The 21551-nt window shown below is 43.8% G+C and overlaps 1 protein-coding gene across 2 annotated transcripts in view; it reads left to right on the top strand.

The window, feature by feature from the left end:
- Nucleotides 1-21551, top strand: part of shf (Src homology 2 domain containing F) — a 106850-nt gene that overhangs the window by 17526 nt on the left and 67773 nt on the right. The gene's annotated exons all lie outside the window — the stretch shown is intronic.

Genomic DNA, 21551 nt, shown 5'->3' with positions numbered 1-21551 from the left:
TTTGTTCTGGACAACATAATCACATGATCTGGTTATTCAAAGATAAGATAAAAGATTGAACCTGAAAGTTGGCCATAAACTTAAAACCCTTCCTTTTTTTCATTGAATAATTCATGTTTTCAGTGTAAGCATGTGACAAAAACAAGGTTGTGACAGAATAATATATTTGTATAACACAGGTAAGCACTTCAAATTACTCCACTTGTTCAAGCACCTTGAGGTTGTGCAAACTTAATTCACAAAACAAAAACAAACATGAAGTTGTAATAATATGAAAATAGAAGTTGTTTTAAGTACACTAAACATAATATTGAATTCATCTATTTCAAATCGCTCAGGTTGAGTAAGAGTTCATATTAATTGCTGGTTACACAGTTAACCATTGAACTTGTAATGCATTTCGCTTAGTGAGGAAGACGAGCCACAGCCTCCAACCCTTTTGTGCTTTGTACCTTTTCTCACCTTCACACCTCCGGTAATTGCAGGTTTATGTGTCAGGCGATCAGTTTGTGTCTTCAGTCGGACTTCACGTTGTTTTTCTTGGTGCAGGGTTAATTAAAATGCAGTGTGATCCGGCCGTATGAATTAATGAAGTAACTCAGATGCCCTGATGTCACTTTACATGACAGATGCAGCGGCGCAGAAATGACTTTGTGTGTCACAAACCATGTCAAAACATTTTCTAAACCCATGACTTTCCACCTGGAAATCACATATAAGCCTTTGAGGGATACACTGCGTTTAATCCAGTATACAGAGAGAAGTGTGTTGGTTTTTTTCCCCTACTGAACTGTGTGCACGTGGAGACGGCTGCTTGCTGGGATTTCCAGGAAGGATTTTTTTTTTTCTTTCTTGGGACAACAATAGCTGTACGCGAGCATAAGAATTTAACCCGACCGCATTCCCCACACAGCGTTGTCCCAGCGTATTCACTCTGTGGCTCAGCACGGTGAAGTACGAGGGATCTGCGGGGGGGAAAAAATGCGGCAAAGTGTTGAAAATGCAGCGCAAACAAAACATGTGGCAGCTGTTTTTCCTTCTCCGGAAGAGACCTTAGTACGGCAGGCAGGAATGCAGCGTGGACGTCAGACTTCAAATAGATGTTTCTAGAACACGGAATGGACTGCAAGACGTCTCGTGTATTAAGGCCTTGATATACTGACGAAACCGCCTCACCGACCAGATAGCGGCGTCCCCTTCACGGCGCTCCCGGTCCTGCCAGAGAGGCAGAGCATGAATGTTTCTGTCCCTCCTTGGCAATTTTCTTTTAATGGGCCTCCCGACAATCTCTTGTTTTGATCTGTCTTACTGGTTTCACCTCTGGCCCATTCACTGCCTCAGTAGAGTACAAAACCCCAAGATTTATCGCCTCTTTCAGAATGAGGAAGCTGTAAAGGGGGAAAAAAAATCTCAACAAGGCTTTTTTTTGGGGGTTGTTGTTGTTGTATCACTTAAATCTTGAATAGCGTCCAGGTTTTTCTTACAGTTCTGCATTCGGGTGTATTGATAAACGATCCTGTTTGATCTGATGAAGTCTTCAGTTTATTTCTCCGGCAAGTCGTGTCTCTGAAACCTGAGGTGCTTCTGTTTTCAGCCTCTCTGCTTTCATACATCACGTGTATTGATTGCCAATTATTTTTTTGACAGGTTTGCTGTTTTAAATAGAGCTGTTGGTGGACTAGTGGAGCACTACTGTTACGTTGTTAAGATTCATAATGAGCCATAGATCATATCAGGTCTTTGACAATACTTGGATGATCTTACCCGTCTGAAAAGAGATTTTATTCTTTGAGAAAATAAATAGTTTGACATCCAAACTGGGTGATTAGCAAATTGTCTACACAGAAGGTACACAGACATGTCATATTAACCCTTTACAGAATATTCCTCAAAGAGAAAAATGCCACTCAGCGATATGAGGCAATTCAAAATGTCCAAAAAATAACCTTATGTGCAATTTATTTATAGTAGAACCCACTGGAAATAATTGAACTGACCAGAATCACTCATGTTTTACCATCTCTACATCCAAAATTTTGTAAATTCAACAAATCTCTGACTTTATTAAATAGAACTTTCAAACTATAAATTGGACTATTTGCCTATACACGCTTTATTATTTTTGAAGCATGAGGTGTATGTTGACGGGTTTTAAAGAAAAAGAAATATATGTAGAAGTTGCTAAATATGGTAATTCCCTCTGTATATAGGTCAATTGCAGTTACAGTGGGTTGGAATTCAATCCTCATCATGATTACAGCCTTTATATTTTAAAAGACCTTGTTAAGACAGCTTATAGGTGTTTATTTTAGAGAAGCATGTTGCTTATTTTTTCCACAGCTGCAATGCAAAGACAAGCAATATGTGAGATGACAACATCCTGTCAAAGGTCACCAACTATCCTGCTGCAGAAAATCCGACTGAAGTCAGTAAACAAGCTCCTCTGGCCTGTTCAGGCTTGAAAGACCATGTTTGACCACATGATGTGTTTTGTCCAACGAGAGAAGAATCAGTTCTTTGTGGCTGCAAATAGGGGATTGCATTTATAAGAATCAGACTGAGGGACTAGATGCTAAAGGGCAAACTCACAAAAGTGGCGTCAGTCGAGTTTTATACACTTTATAGCAGACACACTAAGCACAATCACCTCATAAAAGAAATGTATTTCTCTATGTTTGCACAGTTACATAAATTCACACTTGGATGCAGCCTTGTTTAGCCTTACTCGAGTATTTGGAGGTTAAATGCCTCATCCAAATGCTTACAAACTTCTCAGCAAAGTAATGAGATTGAGGATGCTTCCACCAAGACATTAATTCAGCAGCTGCAGCTGTAAAATAATGAATAATTGCTTTGTCTCAGATTCTCAAAGCGTACTGGTCAGGCAGAAGTGCACACTCAATAATCAGTCGGCTAAAAAGGAGCAAGACCCTTCCAGCCGCTACTGACACATTACAAAGGAAGAACCCAACTCAAATTCTGTCATCATCACTATTTTTTATCCTCATGTCCTCCACTCTCACAAGGTTTTTCTCCACACAATGACAACATGCGTAGTAAATTATTCAATTTTCTTCATCTCTCAGACTGGTGGAGTTGCAGCTCCTCAGCTCATGCTTTCACAGATGGGTGCAGATGGACGACCAACACCCCCCCCCCCCCCCCCCCCCCCACACACACACACACACACACACACACGCACACAAACCTGCCAGCGCCACACAAACTTGTCTATTTATGGCTGTCGAAGCAAGTTTTTAATTATTTAATTACCGTCAACCACTTTTATACCACCCATAAACTGGTCAGTCTGGCTTCTCGTAAAGTGACTTTTAACTTTGCTTGACTTGTAAAATCCAAAGGTGCATGAAACAGAGTTTCCTCTTGAAACGTGTTGCTGGCGAGTTCCAAGTAGAACGAGAGTAAATCAAACTACTTCTGACTCTATGAGTGTGAATTCCCACACAGCCTTCAGCTTGCATGTTTCAACACAATATTTACTTAAGAGCTCAGCCCTCGTGAATCACACACACACACACACACACACACACACACACACACACACACACACACACACACACACACACACACACACACACACACACACACACACACACACACACACACACACACACACACACACACACACACACACACACACACACTTGCTCTCCCAATTATCCCAATACTTTTTTATTTTATGTAGGAGGACTAGATATCAATCTTTTGACATCCTTTCTTGTGGCTCTAATTTCAACCCTTTCTGAAACACAGAGAAGCCAAACTTGTCATAAACTCTTGGAACTGCGCGCCTCAGATTAGTATCTTAACTGTTGAGTCATTACTTGTGGCTTTGCACTCCTCTTACAAGGGATTTGCAGCATAGGAAGCTCTGTAACGCAATGGTGTGACTAAGCTGTTCCATCTATAAATCCACATATTGAGAAGTTTCGGGCTCAGGTGATTACTGTTCGGAAACTATCCATGGGAAATTAAAAGGTGGTCACCATTTTGTTGCAGTGTATTTGTAGAAGAGTGCATGTTTTTTTATGTACAGCTTACAACTTGGATATAAATGTGAAGTGCAAAGAAGAATTCCAAGACCATTTACGTGATCAAGGCTTGTATCTTCAGAATTGGAGAGATTTAACACAAACAATGAAGCTATACTGTGACGGCTTACCTGCATTTTTCCAGCTTTTATGAATGAAAACCACCAGAAGGTCAGCCTGAACTTGATCAGTCACCATTTTCTACTCTGGCACAAATCCAAACATATATGTCTGTGCAATGCAGTTTTGTTCTTTGCAGCAGATTCTGGATTTTTTTTTACATTTCCACTCTAAACCTTGTCTGTGTGTTGGAAGTCTAAACTCATCAGACAAGGAGTGTTTAGGATTTAAAATGTTCTGATAGCATGGATTGTTTTGCCATGTTGTTGTTGTTGTTGTTGTTGTTGTTGTTGTTTTTGTATATTGCTGCAGGCAGGTGTTAGAAGCAAATATTGTATTATCAAAGCCTGCAGCTTTGAACGACGGTGCATCGTTTGATGTGCTGGAGGTGCTTTAAGACCCTGACATCATCGTCAACAAGTATGAGATCAGTCTCGTTGCTCAGATGCATATTGGAAAAGGCTCGCCGCACTCCTGCAGACTCTCCCTCACATTTACATTTTATGGGCCATTGCAGCTTCACAAGCTAAGCAACCTGATTGATTACTGCGCTTCGCCATGTGTTCACTGCGAACAGTGTAATCAAGTACAAGAAGACAATCTATTACCGAGATGCGCGCTCTAAAAGCTTGTTCCACTCTTTACATACTGATGATGCAGATTCCGTCCTTGAACATTATTTTGCAAAGAAAAGTGCAGGAAAGTATTGAAGAATCCCTGACAGGGAAAGTAATCCTTCCTGAGCTTAATTGTCCACAAGAGAAGAAATTAGTTTGAAGGCATTCCGGTCTGTTCAAGTGGAACGACTTGTCGCACCGAGTTGCTTCCTCCTGCTTTGTTTGTCATTTCAACAAGTTTTAATCGAAAGCCCACAAACCTGTATGAAATGGAGGAAGTGACAAAAAGGGAATGGGCAGATACGATTATAATTCCTTTACGACACAACATTCACACCTCGGTGATATAAAGACACTCAACAACACATTAGGAGGTGTGGCATGTAGGGCCTGCGGGCAAAGGCGACCATGGCCGTTTACATAACAGAGGGTGAAGTTTGGCTGTTCCTGCTTGCATTTTGGCGTAACCCAAATACTATGTGGCTACTGTGCTGTTGTCTCCGCGAGGACCTGTTAAACCTTCGTCGCAGAAGTTTGCGGAAAGTTTCAGGAAATGTGACTTTATACAGATCGTCACTAATAATGTTCATTCTCAAGACAGCTCGGGGAGAAGTAGGTATATATGGGTCAGAATGACAGTTTTCCTATATTTAAAAAAAATCATGCCAATATCAATACAACTGTGTTTGTGTGTGTAGTTGTGCAACAATGTGTCTGAGAACCGGTTTGAGTTATAGACCATCATGGCTGGCTCTCACGTGTTTATGATGCTTTAAAATAGGCTATACTTGGGATTTAGGTGCTTTCCTGTGTTGGCTTATGTGAGGGCAAGAAACGCGTCTCTGCACATGAGCATGAAAAGGCTTAGCAGCTTGTGTGTGTGTGTGTGTGTGTGTGTGTGTGTGTGTGTGTGTGTGTGTGTGTGTGTGTGTGTGTGTGTGTGTGTGTGTGTGTGTGTGTGTGTGTGTGTGTGTGTGTGTGTGTGTGCGTGTGTGCGTGTGTGCGTGTGTGCGTGTGTGTGCGCGTGCGTGCGTGCGTGCGTGCGTGTGTGTGCGTAAGTTGTGTACTTCACGTCTCTTCTTTTTCCCCCCCAAGAGCCGTCCTTAGTGAGGTTGAACCGGCTGATTTATGAGCCTGCTGGAGGGACATGTCACAACTTCCTTAACCTGAAAAGCCAGCCCCACCTCCTCCTCCTCCTCCTTCTCCACCTCCTCCTCCTCCTCCTCCTCCACCTCCACCTCCTCCTCATCTATCCTCCACACTGCCTGCCGGCCAGCCAGGATTCAGTGCACCACCTGCAGTCATGTGTGTGAAGACATGCACAGCCGATGTCTCTTAACAAGTGTGTGTGTGTGTGTGTGTGTGTGTGTGTGTGTGTGTGTGTGTGTGTGTGTGTGTGTCTCCAGAGTGCCTTAAATGTTTGTCATGTCTACACGCGTCGACCGTCCTTTGAGCTATCTTTAAACCCCGTGTTTATCCGTCAAACGTAACACACCAACAAAGGATCCTATTTTTTTTCATTCTATATTTATGCACTTTGAACATATGTGACAGATTTTACCTGTCATTTTACGGTCAATTAAACACACACACACACACACCTCTGAGCAGGGCCATTCCCCATAAACCTCAACACCTCATCAAAGGAGGATCTGTTGGAGGGAAAACCAGAATCAACCCTCACGGTGTTCCTTCATCTGCCTCGCTCGACTCGACGTTTTCGTCACACATTGTTGTAGCTGTTCAGACTTGTTACCCTGACGAGCACATGGGGCTGCACTGCGTCAGGTCGCTTCTCAATGAAAACACACTCGCCCTCATGCTTCCTCGTGAGCCAGGCAGGCCGGCGACCATGTGAGAGTTTTCCCACAGTGCAGAAGAGGCTTGCTGTTGTGCAAACAAGCCTGCATGATTGCCCCCCCCCCCCCCCCCCCTCCCCCCGAACAAACAAACTTCCAGTGCTGCACAGTCCTCAAGCTGTATTTATGCCACTGCACCAAAAAGTGTGCATCAGCCTACTGGTGAATGTATTACACACCACGTCAGAGTTGTTACCTCAATTTGTCCACATCCCATCTTTCAAGTTGTGCTTCGTCATGTAGCAGCGGGAGGCTTGAGCAACGGGGCAAGAATGCCTGGAGAGGAAAATCTTGATGTTTTCCATAATGGTTGACTCATGGTGGATTTGCGTTCGCCGTTCCTCGCTTCCCCAGTCTGAGAAATGGGCTGGGAAATGTCTGCCGGCACCGGGACCTTCTGCACCACACTCCCAATGATGTGCAGTCTGTAGCATCCAGTGCCAAGGAGATGAGTCATTAGCGACGGAGTTGATTATTTCAATTACTCATGATAATGCACGGCAAAGCCCCCACTGGCTCTGCAGCACTGATGCCAGGAACATTAGCAGCTTTGGCTCTGGTCTGAGTGGGTGGGAGAACATGTTAGGTGTCGACATACAGAGAGGGAGGCAGTGAAAAGGAAAGTGGAATTGTGGGACCAAAACAGAGCGAAACTGGTCAAGAAAGAATGGTAGAGGGAGAGGGAGTGATGAGGGAGTGAGCTCGGGGCATGGGCGGCTGGGGAAAAAATTCACATTGCAGCACCTGTGGGCTGGTTTATGGCGACTTATTTAGGAGAAAAGAATTGCGGCATGGTGTGCAGAATGGTTTCCATCTCCTCCTCAACTTGTTCACAAGAGTGAAAACTCACCCCAGGCAACGGCAGGTACATGTGGCGGCGCATATCTTGGCCTGTAACCCTCCTTTTATTGCCCCGAGCTGTAACTTGAGGAATATCCGGAGCATGTTCCAACACTGGCACTTCTCAATTTTTTTTTTTTTTAGATGTGTGGGAACGGTAGAAGAGCTGTTCATAATCCTGGCATATTTTCTCATGATTGGTTTTTGTTTACATCTGAAGTTTTTTCAGATATTACTTCACATTTACCACACATCTGTGCATTACCTGTGCTGATTATTGGCCGATATAAATAAGCAGGAGCTGCAAGGCCAGTAGCTGAGAACTGGACGGGGAAGTGAATAATTAACCCCCCCCCCCACACACACACACACACACACACACACCCCTCCTTCTCACGTCTCACAACTACTGTTTAAGGGTGTTTGGGTTGTGCGGTCAACTCACAGCTGCTCTTTTCCCAATGCAGGATACGCTGAAAGCCATTTCTTTTACTGAGACTTGCTCTACATTTTGCTTTAAAGTTGCACTGCAAGAATCCACAGGGGGAAAAAATGAACATTTTTAGGACCCAGTTTTAATTGTTGATGTACCTTGTCAAGACATCGTCAATACCTTTCTGAAGGAAGTCCGTCATTACACTCACACAAACACAAATTTTCAGCATTTAAATTTCGTGGGACGTCCTCTGGTTTGTTCGTCATGATGGCGCTCACGGAATCTCCCGTACTTTCCCGAAGCGTTGTCGACAAGATCCTGTTTGTACACTTGAAACAATCTACGATCCCTTTCACAACATTTCAGACTATTGTCATGGACTGAAGACTCTTTCTTTAAGGAAGTCTGTCTTTTTTGAGGCTGAATCGGTCAAATGTTGATCTTTTTGCTTGAGCTGCCACAACGCCATCTTTGATGTCCCAGAAACCCTTGCGGCAGACATGCTGGATGGCTACGAATCCCGGTTTGTCTGGAAACAAATTGACTTTGATGTGATCAATTAAGTAAACTGTGGGTTTGAACTGTATAGAAATGAATGGTAATGGTCCTGTTTTCGTGTTTTGTTTTATTCTCCTTTTATGCCTTTTATGGGAAGAGTATTTTCAGGATTTTTTTTCTGGTAGCATAAATTTTAATGTTTTGTATCATTACTCTCTATACACAAGGCATTAATACCAAATGACATGCCGATAATTCTTTGGAAAAACCTTAGATTTCCTTTACAACAACATTTATGAGATGAAGTAATGAGTTCAAAAATCAAAAATGAAAGTTTTTCGAGCCACACTGGAAAAAGGAGGATTCATAGTGTGGGCTTTAAGCCACACAAGTGGTGACAGACACGAAATGAACCGGAGATATGGGAGATGTTTCCATGTAAGAACCAACCTGTTCGACAGGAAATGCTTTTTTTAAGGTCATCAAGGGCGCTGAAGAGTTTTATAACAAACATCACAGCAACCACAACGAACAAAACCTGCCATCTAAAGGGCATCCACACCTTGGAATCTGCTTTAAAAATGAAGCATAATCCCATATTTATGGTTTATTAGTTGAGTGGCAGAGCAGAGGCTGAGTGGAGCTCAGTGACTAAAGCACCCTGGCAGGTTATACGCTTACAAGCCTTTGTTTTAGTTTTAAGTGTTCATAAGAATAGAGACATTGTGCAGAGTTCATGACTAACGATGACTTATGTTTCCTGTTGTAATGTCAAAGCTGAGGAGAAGTGAAAGTACTTTTGAGTTCTCCTGGAAGTAAGTGATGAGTACAAAAGGTACAACAGGATTTTTTTTCATCAACAGCTTTGGCTTTCTGAAAGTTATTGTTGTAATGTTCATATTGTACTGCGTGAGTACAAACAAACTGGCTGTGATGTCGTTATAGAACTGGTGACATAGTGGAATTGCCTTCTCTTCTCCCCTGCTCCCCGACGATCATTATCTGAGCGACCCATTCAGTGCTTGCCAGATTTTGTCAGAAGTGAGCTTCCTGTTTATGTCACATCTACATGATCCCATGAGAAATGACTGACAGTTATTACGCACTGATCTGACAGGAGAGTACGGAGTGATGCAAAACCAATCCTCCACAATCCCAGAGGTGGTGTCAGGTGTTTTTTTTTTTCCCCTTTTTTTTTTCGAGCATTATGCTGTAGTTAGAAACTTATTATTCAAACTTTTTTTAAATGATCTCGTCAACAGAAATGCACTGTGTAATGGGAGCAGGAGCTTTAAGAGGGAAACCGAACCGTAACAAGATCCCCATGGACTATGACCCTGCTCTCAGAGCAGAGCTCCATATCTGTTTTTCTTCGTGGCAACCGCTGCAGCGTCACTGTTTGCAAATTGTATTTTGATGACGTTCGAATTGGAGGCCTGTTTATGTTGTGCCTTTCCTTCGCCTCTACTTAATGAATGGAGGGGTGATGTTTGACTGATCAATGTGACAGACGTGTACATTTCATTGCTCAAAATATGTGCGACAGTAATGAAGTAAACTTGCTATATTTTCTGTCGACTTGATGATGCGTGTAATTAATTGTCCAACTGTTACGTGCGTTAATACATTTTCCTTACAGCTGCCAGATTTGTCAACTTTGACAGTCCTTCTGCTCTCTCCTCTAATTCTATGACTCACTTGTGAAGCCTTGTCCTCAATCACGAGGGCACAAATGTTCAAGCAATATTTTTTCCAGTGACATATTCGTTTCTACCGACACCTACGACCCTTATTGTCCTGCCTGATTTCTTCGATTTGTCTTGAGAAAATCTCACCCGCGCTCAACCGTATCTGTGTGAAGAAGCTAAAGAGGATCTTCAGGAAAGTTTGAGAGGACTGTGTGGAAACTTTGCGTTATTGTTGAGCTTCCATGACAGGGGTGTAATTTTTGCGTAAATGCTCAGTGGCCAGTGAACGAAGAACGCTCGTACCGAGACGTGCAACTGAGGGGAGCTAGAGAAAAACAGCACACGTGCACATTTCCTCCTCAAAGTGATGTTTTAAAAATAGTTTGCTGTGTTTCCCTGACTGTGGCAGTGACATACAGTCGAGCAGTGTTATGGCTCTGACTCGCTGGATAATGGCCAGCAGAGTCTGTGGTGTGGAGGGTCATTTGGCAGAGCTGCAGAGAGGAAGGTGTAGGAGGTGGGAGGAGAGGGGAAGAGCAGGAAGACTGACGACTTATTGATGAAATGAGAAATCTCCAGCGCAGTCTGATAACCTCCCTCCCCCTCGCTTAGCGCTGAAAGCCGCCCCGCTCCGGAGCTCTGTGTTCCTCACACGTGGACGTTGTGCAGTTGTGTGTCGCACAGTTGTCGATATAGTTGACATTTCTGCGAGATATTGACACTCGTACCGGGGAGAGCAAAATATGGCACATGTGCTGTATAATCCGTCAAACTGTTCAGGAGTTTTGCCAATTCGTTGGGTCTTCAATGGCTTCAAAACTGCACTGAACTGCACCATCAGCAGGCTCTGAAAGATGGAGTACATTGACGCAGTACGACTACGCAGCCACCTAATCAATAGATCAACCATCAATTTGTCACTGATTTAAGTAATTTAACCACAAACTCTCATTTAACAATCATTGAGTTTTGGGGTTTGGGGGCCACATGACCCAGTGTGGTCAGAAACTTTCCTTCTGAACTTGAAAGAATCACTTCAAACTGAGAACATGTGCTCACTCTTTCAAAAAGGTGTGATTGTGATATGACTAGCAATGAATAAACACAATATGCTTTTGATGTCTTTGTGCTTAGAGATTTTTTTTAACTTCCAATTAACAATACTCTTTGTGGATCCAATCCAACTGGACGTAACTACACTATAGTTCTTATGTTCTCTTGATCGCATGCCTACCAAGTAGTTGTTGACTTTATAGTTTTGAGCTTTTTCCTAGACTTTTGTGCTTCTAATTTCTGGCCCCTGTTGGATTGTTGCCATCGATTATGGCGCAATGTTGAGCTGCTGTCTACAGTCTCAGGCAGTCGGACTCGAAGTATTCTGTTTGACAAGCTTTCAGATCTGCATTGAATTACTTTTAAAGTACTACATGAAGACATATATAAAAAAAAAAAGCCCGAGAAGAGTTCTTGCTGGTCCCTGATGTCCCACTGTGCCAGGCCGTTCCAAACCGTGCCAAACCGTGCCAGGCCAAGGATGGATGGGATGGCAGGCTCAGTACCTATCGGTCACAGCTGAGTGGGAAGGGAGAGGGTGGAGAGAGGAGACGAGGGACTGGGCAGCCACTTTGGTGCAGGTTGGAGGTGCTGAAGTCATTCATTTTAAAGGTAACATTAATGACACCATTAATCCACGTCTGGGCCACTGCAGAGGAGGACCGGGCTGAATTCATACCTGCTGCAGGCTCCGCGGGCCCTGCAGCACACATGCTAATACGCAGATGTTGATGTCAGCAGCTGTCATGCACACTTCTTTCTTTCTGCGTCATTTGATATGTCGACGTATTAACTTTCCCTTAAAGTGGCAGTTTTTGTGACTCGATGGTGATTATTAGTTGGAGGTTATAGGTCGGTGAGGAAGACGGAGCAGTTCAGAATCAGTTGTTTGGTGATGTACAGGGGAATCGCCTGTTGCCCTCGCCAGCTGGTGTGGCAATCAGGCCCATTGACGCTTCGATTGGACGAGGAGCTTTTAGGTGCGAGTGTGTGTCGTGTGGGCGGCTTGCACTCTGCAGCTGTTGAAGGGCACAACAAGAACAGATGGGCGCACCCTCCCACCCTCCCACCCCCCCACCCCAAAAAAAAAAAAGTAAAAGACATAGGAATGCCAGATGAACTTCTCACAGAGACACGAATGTGAAAGATCGGAGTGAATTGAATTGTAGTGTGCACAAGCCTGCTTCGTCAAATGAGTACGGGCAGTTTGCGCAGTGGAAGGATTTTCTGCTCCTGTGTGACGTAAACTCTGTGCAAACTGTCTGATAAAGCAGGGAGGCTGAACTCCGAGCCGATGTTAGAGCAGTAACCTTCTATTTTGCGGCACGCTCATCTGCAGTTTAGCTCACTGGATCAATACCTCGGGATTCACCTTGTCCTTGAGTTGTTTGACGAGGCTTTTCAATCATAACCCGGGACCGGTATCCCGTCTCACTCCAAGGCCTGCTCTTTGTGAGTCTGAAAGACGGATTAAAGAAGAGGGGGGGACAAGATGCGCCGTGCTGCAGACAGAAAAGCTGGATCGAAGGTGGCTGCCTTTTGTTACGAGCTTCTCCGTTGCAGAAGATCCAGGAATAGGACACGATCTCAAAACATTTATATTTCAAATGAACTTTAACTTCTCATTTGAAACTTTGAATAAGAATCATCATGAAGATTATGAACGTTTTTGTTTTTGTTGTTGCCACGAAGCGGATCTCTACACATGTTTCTTTCACACAGTTGTTTTGGCAATTAAGTTTTCACTTCAATGCTGCTTTCAAATTTGTGGCAAATATGATTTGGAAATGTAGAAATCAAATGTAGTCGGTGAAACTTTTGAACCTTTAAACTGGACCTTTTCCAGTAGTGATAAATTAAAGCGTTTCAGAATTACAAGTCATCTTGAAGGGATTCATTTGATGATAGACGTCGATCATGAATAAATAGGACTGTTGAAATGTCATGTCTTTTTGTTTGGTGTGTGTGTGTGAGCAGAGCTATCCGATGTCTCCAACCCACAACTGCTGCTGTTGTGTGAATAATGCGGCCGCAGTGGCCGACTGGCAAAGACAGTGGGCATTTCAAACCAGCGCTACATTCACCCTCAGAGCTCTTTTTTCTTCTCACTTTCTTTTGTTTATGGCATTTCAACGCCCTCTTTTGTCTCTGTTCTCTAATTTGTTCCATCTCTGTTGCTTCCTTTTGTGTGTCGTATCTCAATTTTCCACATTTTTGGGCCTATCTTTCCCCTTCCTTCCGTCTCCATCTGTCTTCAATATATTCTGTCCCTCTGCTGTCTGCGGTGTATTTTTCTGCGTCTGTCTCTCCTGCACAGCATTTCTGAGGCTCTATCAGTCCAGCCAGGAGGCAGTAGACTGGGACATTCCCATTCTTCCAGTGATAGACCAAGAACCAAGTTCTTTTATGGGAACCTTGTTGTCTTGTAAAATAACGCCGCAGTCTTTTTTTCTCCCCTTCGTGGAAGCTAATTTATTGCTGACATTTATTCAGGGATGACCTTCTGTGGTTTCTTTTTCTTCCAGAGACGCGCCGTTATCTCTCCTTGCAGAGTAATCCAGTCATTATTGTAGCTTGATTTAAACATTTACCCTTTCCGTCTGCATGGCTCTCCGTGCTGGACAATGAACAGATGTGTACCATATCAATTAGTGCTGTATCACCCTGCCGCTATTCTGACTCCGATGCATTTGCAATGCTTGCAGAGTCCACTGTGACTCAGTCTACACACACACACACACACACACACACACACACACACACACACACACACACACACACACACACACACACACACACACACACACACACACACACACACACACACACACACACACACACACACACACACACACACACACACACACACGCGCACAGAGTTAAAAAGGAATGCCACGCTTAAACTTGATGTGACTAATTAATTAAAATAGTGAACTAGCACCACAAACGCACAGGGGAGATTATAACCTTATCAGAGCATGTCAAGTGTGTGTTCCAAGATTCGAGATCCAATTAGCCAGATGGATGGTTACAGCATAACACACTCTCCAGTGCATACATCCCCATCCCGAGCAGCCAATTTTAAGCCTGATGCTGAAAGACAAGGATTTGAAAACATTAAAAATTAAAAATTTTGCAGCATGCATTTTAAGGGGAAAAGACACATTTCCAGATGGCCTGCTTGTCCAAAGCTTAAGCACTTTAGAGAGGCCTTGAGAGTCTTTGGCAGTGTCCACTGCCTGATAGAAAACTGACATTTTTCACCCAGGCAATCTTCAACCTTTTCCCCTCATTACTTATTCCATTAAGAGGATAATTACTCATTGTAAAGGCAGATACTTTTCCTAACAGGAGGAAATAAAATTGTGTTTATCTTTAATCTGGCTTCCAGCTTGGTGTCTATATTTCGGAGCGGAGTGGCGAGGAGCCGGGTCCGCCCGGGGCCCGGCTGGTGGGTTAAGGGTTTGTAATAGTTTGGTGCAGCCTGTTAATTTGATACGGCGTGTGGCCGAGGAGGCTCATTAGAGACAGCGGCTCACAGAGGGAGATGTGACTCTGCATTACCAGCGGGGTCCCACCTGCAAGACAGAAATGGGATGGAAGCAAAAGGAGATGAAGAGAGAAAGGAGGATAATGTATGGAGAGATGGGAATACGGGCCTGTCAACATCGCTGTAGCACAAAATGAGAGTAAACTTTTAGCTTTTTCTCTTCTTCAGAATAACTTGCTATTTCGCTTAGAAAGAAATCTTTGAAATGAAAATACAGAAGATATACCTCGTCCAGATATTTGTCTGTTTGGATTCTCACTTGAATTGAGCGTGACAGATTGAGAATTCGTGGCAGTGAAAAGACATTCAAAACATTCAGGATTGCCTTCACAGGTCGATAAGAATGAAAAAGGCGGTGGAGAGAAAAAAAAAATTGAGAAAAAAATAAGAAGACAGAGGAGGCAAAGAGTGAGAGATTGAGGCGGCTTGGCGAGAGAGGTTCATTTCCAGTCGAGCGATGCATTTTCTCGCCCGTGGTGTACATCGGTGGGGTCTCACTCTCGGTAGCGCGGAGGGAGATGAGATGCAGCCACAGACAGAGTGAATTATTAATGCAAAGATCTCCTTCTCCGCTGAATTCAATAAGTTGCCCATGATTTGGCTGTCAGGAAGATTGGTGGTCTGGATAAGGGAAACTCTTGGATCACGTGGCGCCTTCGAGTTCTGCTCCTGAGGTAATTGACTTGTGCGCAGTATTGACTTTCTGGTCACGGTGATTAAAGGGAGCCAGACTGAAACTCAGACTCTGGTGGTGGGACCTCACAGAAAACCCTGTCCTGTGTGACCTTTGTCCAGAGCGCCGGGCCACAGTTAACCCTCCAGCTCAGTGATCTGAACACACTGCTGGCTGCATCCATGTGGAACAGCGGCTGGAGAGCACATGAGTGCTGGGGTTTTTTTTTTGGTTTTTTTCCATCCACCTGTTTCTTTTGCCTCTTTTTCTTACTCAGTTCCTCTCGAGTACATCATGTACATTTTTTTTTTTTGAGATTTCTTAGACCTGAACAATACCTGGCTGATGCAAATATAACCACATCGCTTCTCTTTGAAATGTTGCTGCCGACAAACTTTATTTCAGCTTGATAGATTTCTTTTGTCCAGTGCCGTCTCTTTATTTTCCAGTTTTACGTCACTTCCTTGTGTTTACTCATGCAGCTGTGACAGGAAATGTTTGTAGTGTATTTCCTGATGAAAAAAAGCCACATAACCTGCTTAATGTTTGTATTCTTCTCTGGGGCTCGGTTCAAATTTTCCTCGTTTGCCTAACTGTAGATATCTGTGTGATATTTAATCTAGAGTAAATACTACCAGTAATTCTATACCACGGCTGTCATGATAACAGGAGTTTAAACTTTTATCAAATGCAGGTTCTAAAAATGCTATTTGATCATTATTTCTACACAAAACTGAAAGAGAAATGATACTTGGACTGAATGAAACACTTGGCAGCTTTTATTTTTGAAACGATGCTTTAAGTTCGTAACCAAAAAGTAAGCAGCAGGTTTTCACTGAACAATGGTTATGAGTTGCGTTTGCACTGTTGCGTTGTTTCATTTGTGGATCTTCTAGCTGTGTGACCGTTGGGAGAGTTGATAGTGGAAGAAGGAGCAGAAATGCTTCAGGGTGAATCAACAGTGAGATCCTGCGATATGTTCATGCACCTGTGAACGTTGTGTAATTTTGTCGCACTCTCTGTATCCTGCGCCTCTCAGTTCCTCATACAAAGGCTCTTATTCACATTTTGTCTTATCTCGTTGCTCGTTTGGCTTGTGCAACAGTTGGATTCTATCTCCAGCTGCTTTTTCCCCTCCATATCCGGCTATCTACCGGCAGGACAAACGTGTTGGAACTGAGTCATGACTAGAGTGACATCTTGGGTAGTCAGGGACATGAAGAAAAAAAAATAAACCTACGGGGATAGAAATCAGAGAAGTGCAAGTGAGTCGGTGAGTGACAGCAAGATGTGTGATGTGAAGTTACCTGAGAGAAATCCAGCGGGAAGGTGACCTCGGCTCGGGGGATCGTCACACTTGATGAATGGACGGTTAAACTTTTTGATTGCACTGGCTCATGCCGTCAGAATACAGAACCGGTATTTAATTTTACTGGGGATAAAACAACAAGGATTTTTTTTTTTTTTTTTTTTTTTTAACACTTCATTAAACTGTGGTAACCTTGATGCCATCTTCAGCAGAAAGCTGCACTCTGCAATAAAAAAAATTATAATTATGTAATCTCTATGAGGGTGATTCATGTTCTTCACCAGTATTTTTTATTTTTTTTTACCATGTCATATGAATCAATTAGTGCTCCATTAGTCACAAGCATTTGCTTCTGACAAATATAAGCTCCAGCAAAAGTCCCGTCCAAATTGCCGTCCGCCATGAGCTTGTATAATTAGTGGCGTGGCCTCAAATGACATCCGTCCGACTTTTCAACAAGTATGTGTCCTGGTTTAACCAGTCAGACGTGTCATTTGTGGTCTGACTCATCATCGGAAGAAACATGGCACCTTGTTACTTGACTGCTGGCTGCGCCAGAGAGCAAGCAATGCTGGACACACACACACAGAAACACACTCCCAACATTTCTTCTAACTTTCCTGGCGCCACTTATAGCAAGTTCCTGACACTGGCTGCTGAGTAATCAGAACCTCACTGTGGGCAAAACATCTTCGTCACGTATATCATTGCATTTGTTTATATTCTCAGAGCCACTGTTATAATTTGTCATACTCGGCTACTTTGCCAGGAAATGTGGGGGTTGGGATCTGTTATCTCAACTGATAAGCTGTGATTACCAACTTTCAACTGGATTTGACCCTCGAGGATAGCGTTGGATGGTGAAGATGACTCAGGAGCTGGATAGATATAGAATGTATTTCTGAATGCCCTCCAGTTTAGTTGTCACAAAAAATAGTTTTATGGAAATGATTGCAAATCGAGAGAGACACACATTCTGGGTAATAGGTTATATTAAATCCTATATGTATGAGATAAAGCAGACATATCTGACCTCTTGGCAGTACACGCACGGAAAACACAAAATAAACTGTTACATCATGTCCTCAATTAATGTCAAAACATGTTTGTTGTGATCGCTGTCAGCTTGCATTATATTTAGACGTGCGCTTGGCTCAGACACCAGCCGCCACTGTGACAAGCACGTAAAGCTTTGTGCTTGGCCGACTATGAATGGGGAACCTGATAGTAAATATCACAGAAAATCTCAACTGCTGACATTTCCACTTTTCAGGCCTCAGTGACAGCAGGAAATCCTCCATCCTGTTACGAGTGGCTTTACGGAGCAGCGGTCACTGTCAGAGACAACTAAAACCAATGAGACGCTTCAAGTGCGGCAACACGTGCGGCACAAAAAAATGAGTAAATGAAAAAGAGACCTCCTCCACTGCTAACAGCACCAGTTTACATTGGATACACGTCAGTGTATTTCGGGTAACGAGTGCAGACAAGATGGCTGACAACACATCTACGTGTCATATACATACTGATTTTTCTCCCCCCTTAGTCACGTCAGCATTGCACTCCCATTAATGGGTTCTGACAGCATATGAACGTCTGTTTTTGGTTGGTCCTCTGTGCACACAGAGGAGGGAAACCTCCTCTCTGTGCTTTTCTCTGCAGGCAGTAATTTCATTATGAAGCCTCAGAGCTCATTAAGCCCAAACAGATGTGGCAGACAGAGAGATGTGTTGCCTGCATGAGGCAGCAGGTGAATTAGATAGGCCGGTTTGCATGTCGCGCGTACTGCACATCTGTGGGGGATATAGGTAATCTGCGTCTTCCTATAATGTCTTTCTCAGTAGTGCTGCATAGTATTAGTAGCAGGTGTAGTACTTGTATATCCCTGTATGTTTGTATTTACATTTAAGTGAGGCACAGTTGTCGTATGGTCTTTTCCTTTTTTTTGCTTGGCTTTTCTTTCATGGTTTCTTGTGGAGAATTTCCATGTTTCCCTTTGCCTTTGGTGGGTTTTCTCTGAGTACACAGGTTTCATATATTGACTGTCTTAAACTGTTTAGGTTTAAGTTGAAAGGGTTTGAAGAATAGGTTTCAAAAAGGAAGATACTGGTATCTTTTTATCGTAGTATGCTGTGTGACCTTGTCAATATTCGGCTCACATCTTCCAGATTTTCAACACCCCTGTTTCGGGTCTTGAACTCAGACATTCAAATCTTCTTGTTGGGCTTCACTTGCTTGAATTTCAGGTACAAGAACTTGTGAAAGGGCAGGAGGATTGTCAGCCAATTGTATGCTCCAGTGAGTCATGATAAAGTGTATTTGTACAGACACCATGCAGACAAATGTGAAGAAGGAGAAGAAAAAAAATCTCATCCAGTACGCTTACCTATGTTGTAGCTTAGCAGCCGGACGTGAACAGAAGAGTCATGCGAGCGCTGACGACGCTGTTATATTACCGTACATTTAAAACCCCAAGTATAGTTCATACAATGGCATAAGCACCACGTAATTTCTTTCTGAGGAAGAATTGATTCTGCCACGGAGTTCCTCTTGAAGGGAAATTAAAAAGCAATTACATCTCGACAGCCAGTGATTATGGCTTTGTGAATGTATTCACTCAGTTTGTTTACTCAGGACAGTTCCTGCGCTGCCTCGCGTTGATTGTGTGAGGCGATTCAGACCACGTCATCATTCAATGTGATGCTGCAGTTATCTAAACATATTGCCTTTTATCGCAGGACCGTTTCAGAGAGAAGATGCTCTGTCTTGGTTGGGTTTTTTTTGTTCCTTTTGAACCACTGCCTTGTGACGCCTCGGCCTGAACGTGGTGATCGTTTGCATTCCGTCACTAGTTTCATTCCCAGCAGAGTGAAAACGTTCAAGGCCTGCCATTCACAAACTGAGAGAGTCAGTTCGTAGAAGTGAATGATTAACTGGCTGCACTCAATTGGTCCATTATGTCCTTACGCTTTGCCTGTAAGCCGCCTGCTTCTCGCGCTCGCTGACAAACAAAGTAGAGGCATCCATTACTCTCCACCCCTCCGCCTGAAGGCCGACCCTCGGCTGCCCCGCGGATGTCTTGCCACGTTATTTGACCACACTCCCCTCGGTGCTCCGTCAGCAAGCCCACATGTCACTGTCAGCAGGCCGCGAGTAGGGCGCCAGGGCTCGGACTCCAAGCCCATCAACACCTCTCCGGGGACGTCGATGCCGCCCACTGAACCACCGTGCCGGGTCAGGCCTGGCCGGTCACGGCGTTGAATGGAGGTGGTCTGCGTCCTGAGGAGAAAGATGAAGACGGAGCAGAAGCTCTGCCCCGCACAGAGCATATGGTCCTCCCTAGTTATCCTGGAGCCTGTTGGTCACCTCTGAATGGCACCGCCTTGTAAAAGCAGCCTTTGTCGCTGCCTTCGCTGTGGCAAGGCTGTGTCTGTACTTCTTTTTGGCAGAACCCCGCTGCTCAGCGGGCACTGGGACACGAGAATGAGCAGAGAACAGCTGGTCCATTCAGAGCAGACTGCTGCCCCGCAGGAAACCCTCTCCATATCCTCTCAGCCCAGCTCATCAGCACCCACAAACATAGAGAGGAGACTTGGCTCCGCGTCTTTCCCTTCTTGCTCCCCTCATTTTTTCTTTTTCCGCAGCTTTTGTGTCCCCTGGCTGCCTTCTCGGTTTGGATTTAGTAAACACAATAAACGAGATAAATAGAGCAGGCTGAAGTGAATAACTTTAGTCAAAATGATTCTCCACAGTTTTCAACGCCAAACACTGGTGGTGAATAGCAATTCTCATTCAAGGACAAGTGCAAAATAACATTTATACGTGGTTTTCTCCGGTATTCACAGTGCCATCAGAGAGATGACTGTAATATACAGTCAATTCTCATTACATGTGATGTTAATTCAACAGAGTCGTAGCTCTGATTCTTTGCTCAAAGTGTGAAGGAATGAAGTGGGCTAATGTGCTTAGAGTGACCAAACTAGAAAAGAGACTGACGAAGAGCTTCCACTCGTCTGCTTCTTGGAAATACAATTAAAGCCGAGGCAGTCCGACTTCTTGCCAATAGTGCTTTCACTCAGGGTGTGATTTGTGTGCAGGCCACACATGCATGCATAAAATGCAATTGGTGTATTCATGCTTTTTCGCTGATCTCATTTTCATTCCCCCCCCCCATCTTAAACTGGGTATGCGTCCCACCTGAGAACACTTGCACGCTCTCACAGCTGTACAGATGCATTGATGTGTAATACTGATGAACTCCCCGGGGAGGACACCTACCAAGCCTCGGCAGGGGTTATCTGGAGAAACCCTTACCCTCTGCTCAGTAGCCACAGCATTCAGCACAACAAAACACTTGAGCAGTAAAACCTCTATAGCTGGATTGCACCAGGTGGGTCATTTCCTGACCACACAAAGGCGCCGTGTCGAGTCTCCAGGACCATCAGAATAACAATGGGCTCTTTTCATCCTGGATCACGCCTTTACGCAGAGCACACGGCAAATGATTACAATACCAAAACCATCTCAAAGGGCATCAAATAAACATGATAGTGTTGTGGCGGCAGTGTTAAGGGGAGTAAACAACAGCAAGCAAATTTGATTTGGGAGAGATTCTGGCTGTTTTCAAGGACATGGTGTGGTGGAAACCGAGTTTCTAGGTTCAAATCAATAAGAGTAGAAAATTTCAATAACAAGCTACTAAATTAACATTTTGTTTGTGGTTTCATGACTCCCAGGCCTCTGGCATGCTTTGGGCCAGATGATAGTAAAAATGTGAATCTGTGAACGTGAGTGTCATCGGCCTCTAAATCTAATCCACTGTTTAATGTCAGAAAATACAGAGGACATTCTGGGAC

This window comes from Blennius ocellaris (genome assembly GCF_963422515.1).
Source record: "Blennius ocellaris genome assembly, chromosome: 1".
Taxonomy (NCBI): domain Eukaryota; kingdom Metazoa; phylum Chordata; class Actinopteri; order Blenniiformes; family Blenniidae; genus Blennius; species Blennius ocellaris.
The sequence above is the reverse complement of the archived record's forward strand: the minus strand, read 5'-3'. Positions and strand labels throughout refer to the sequence as shown.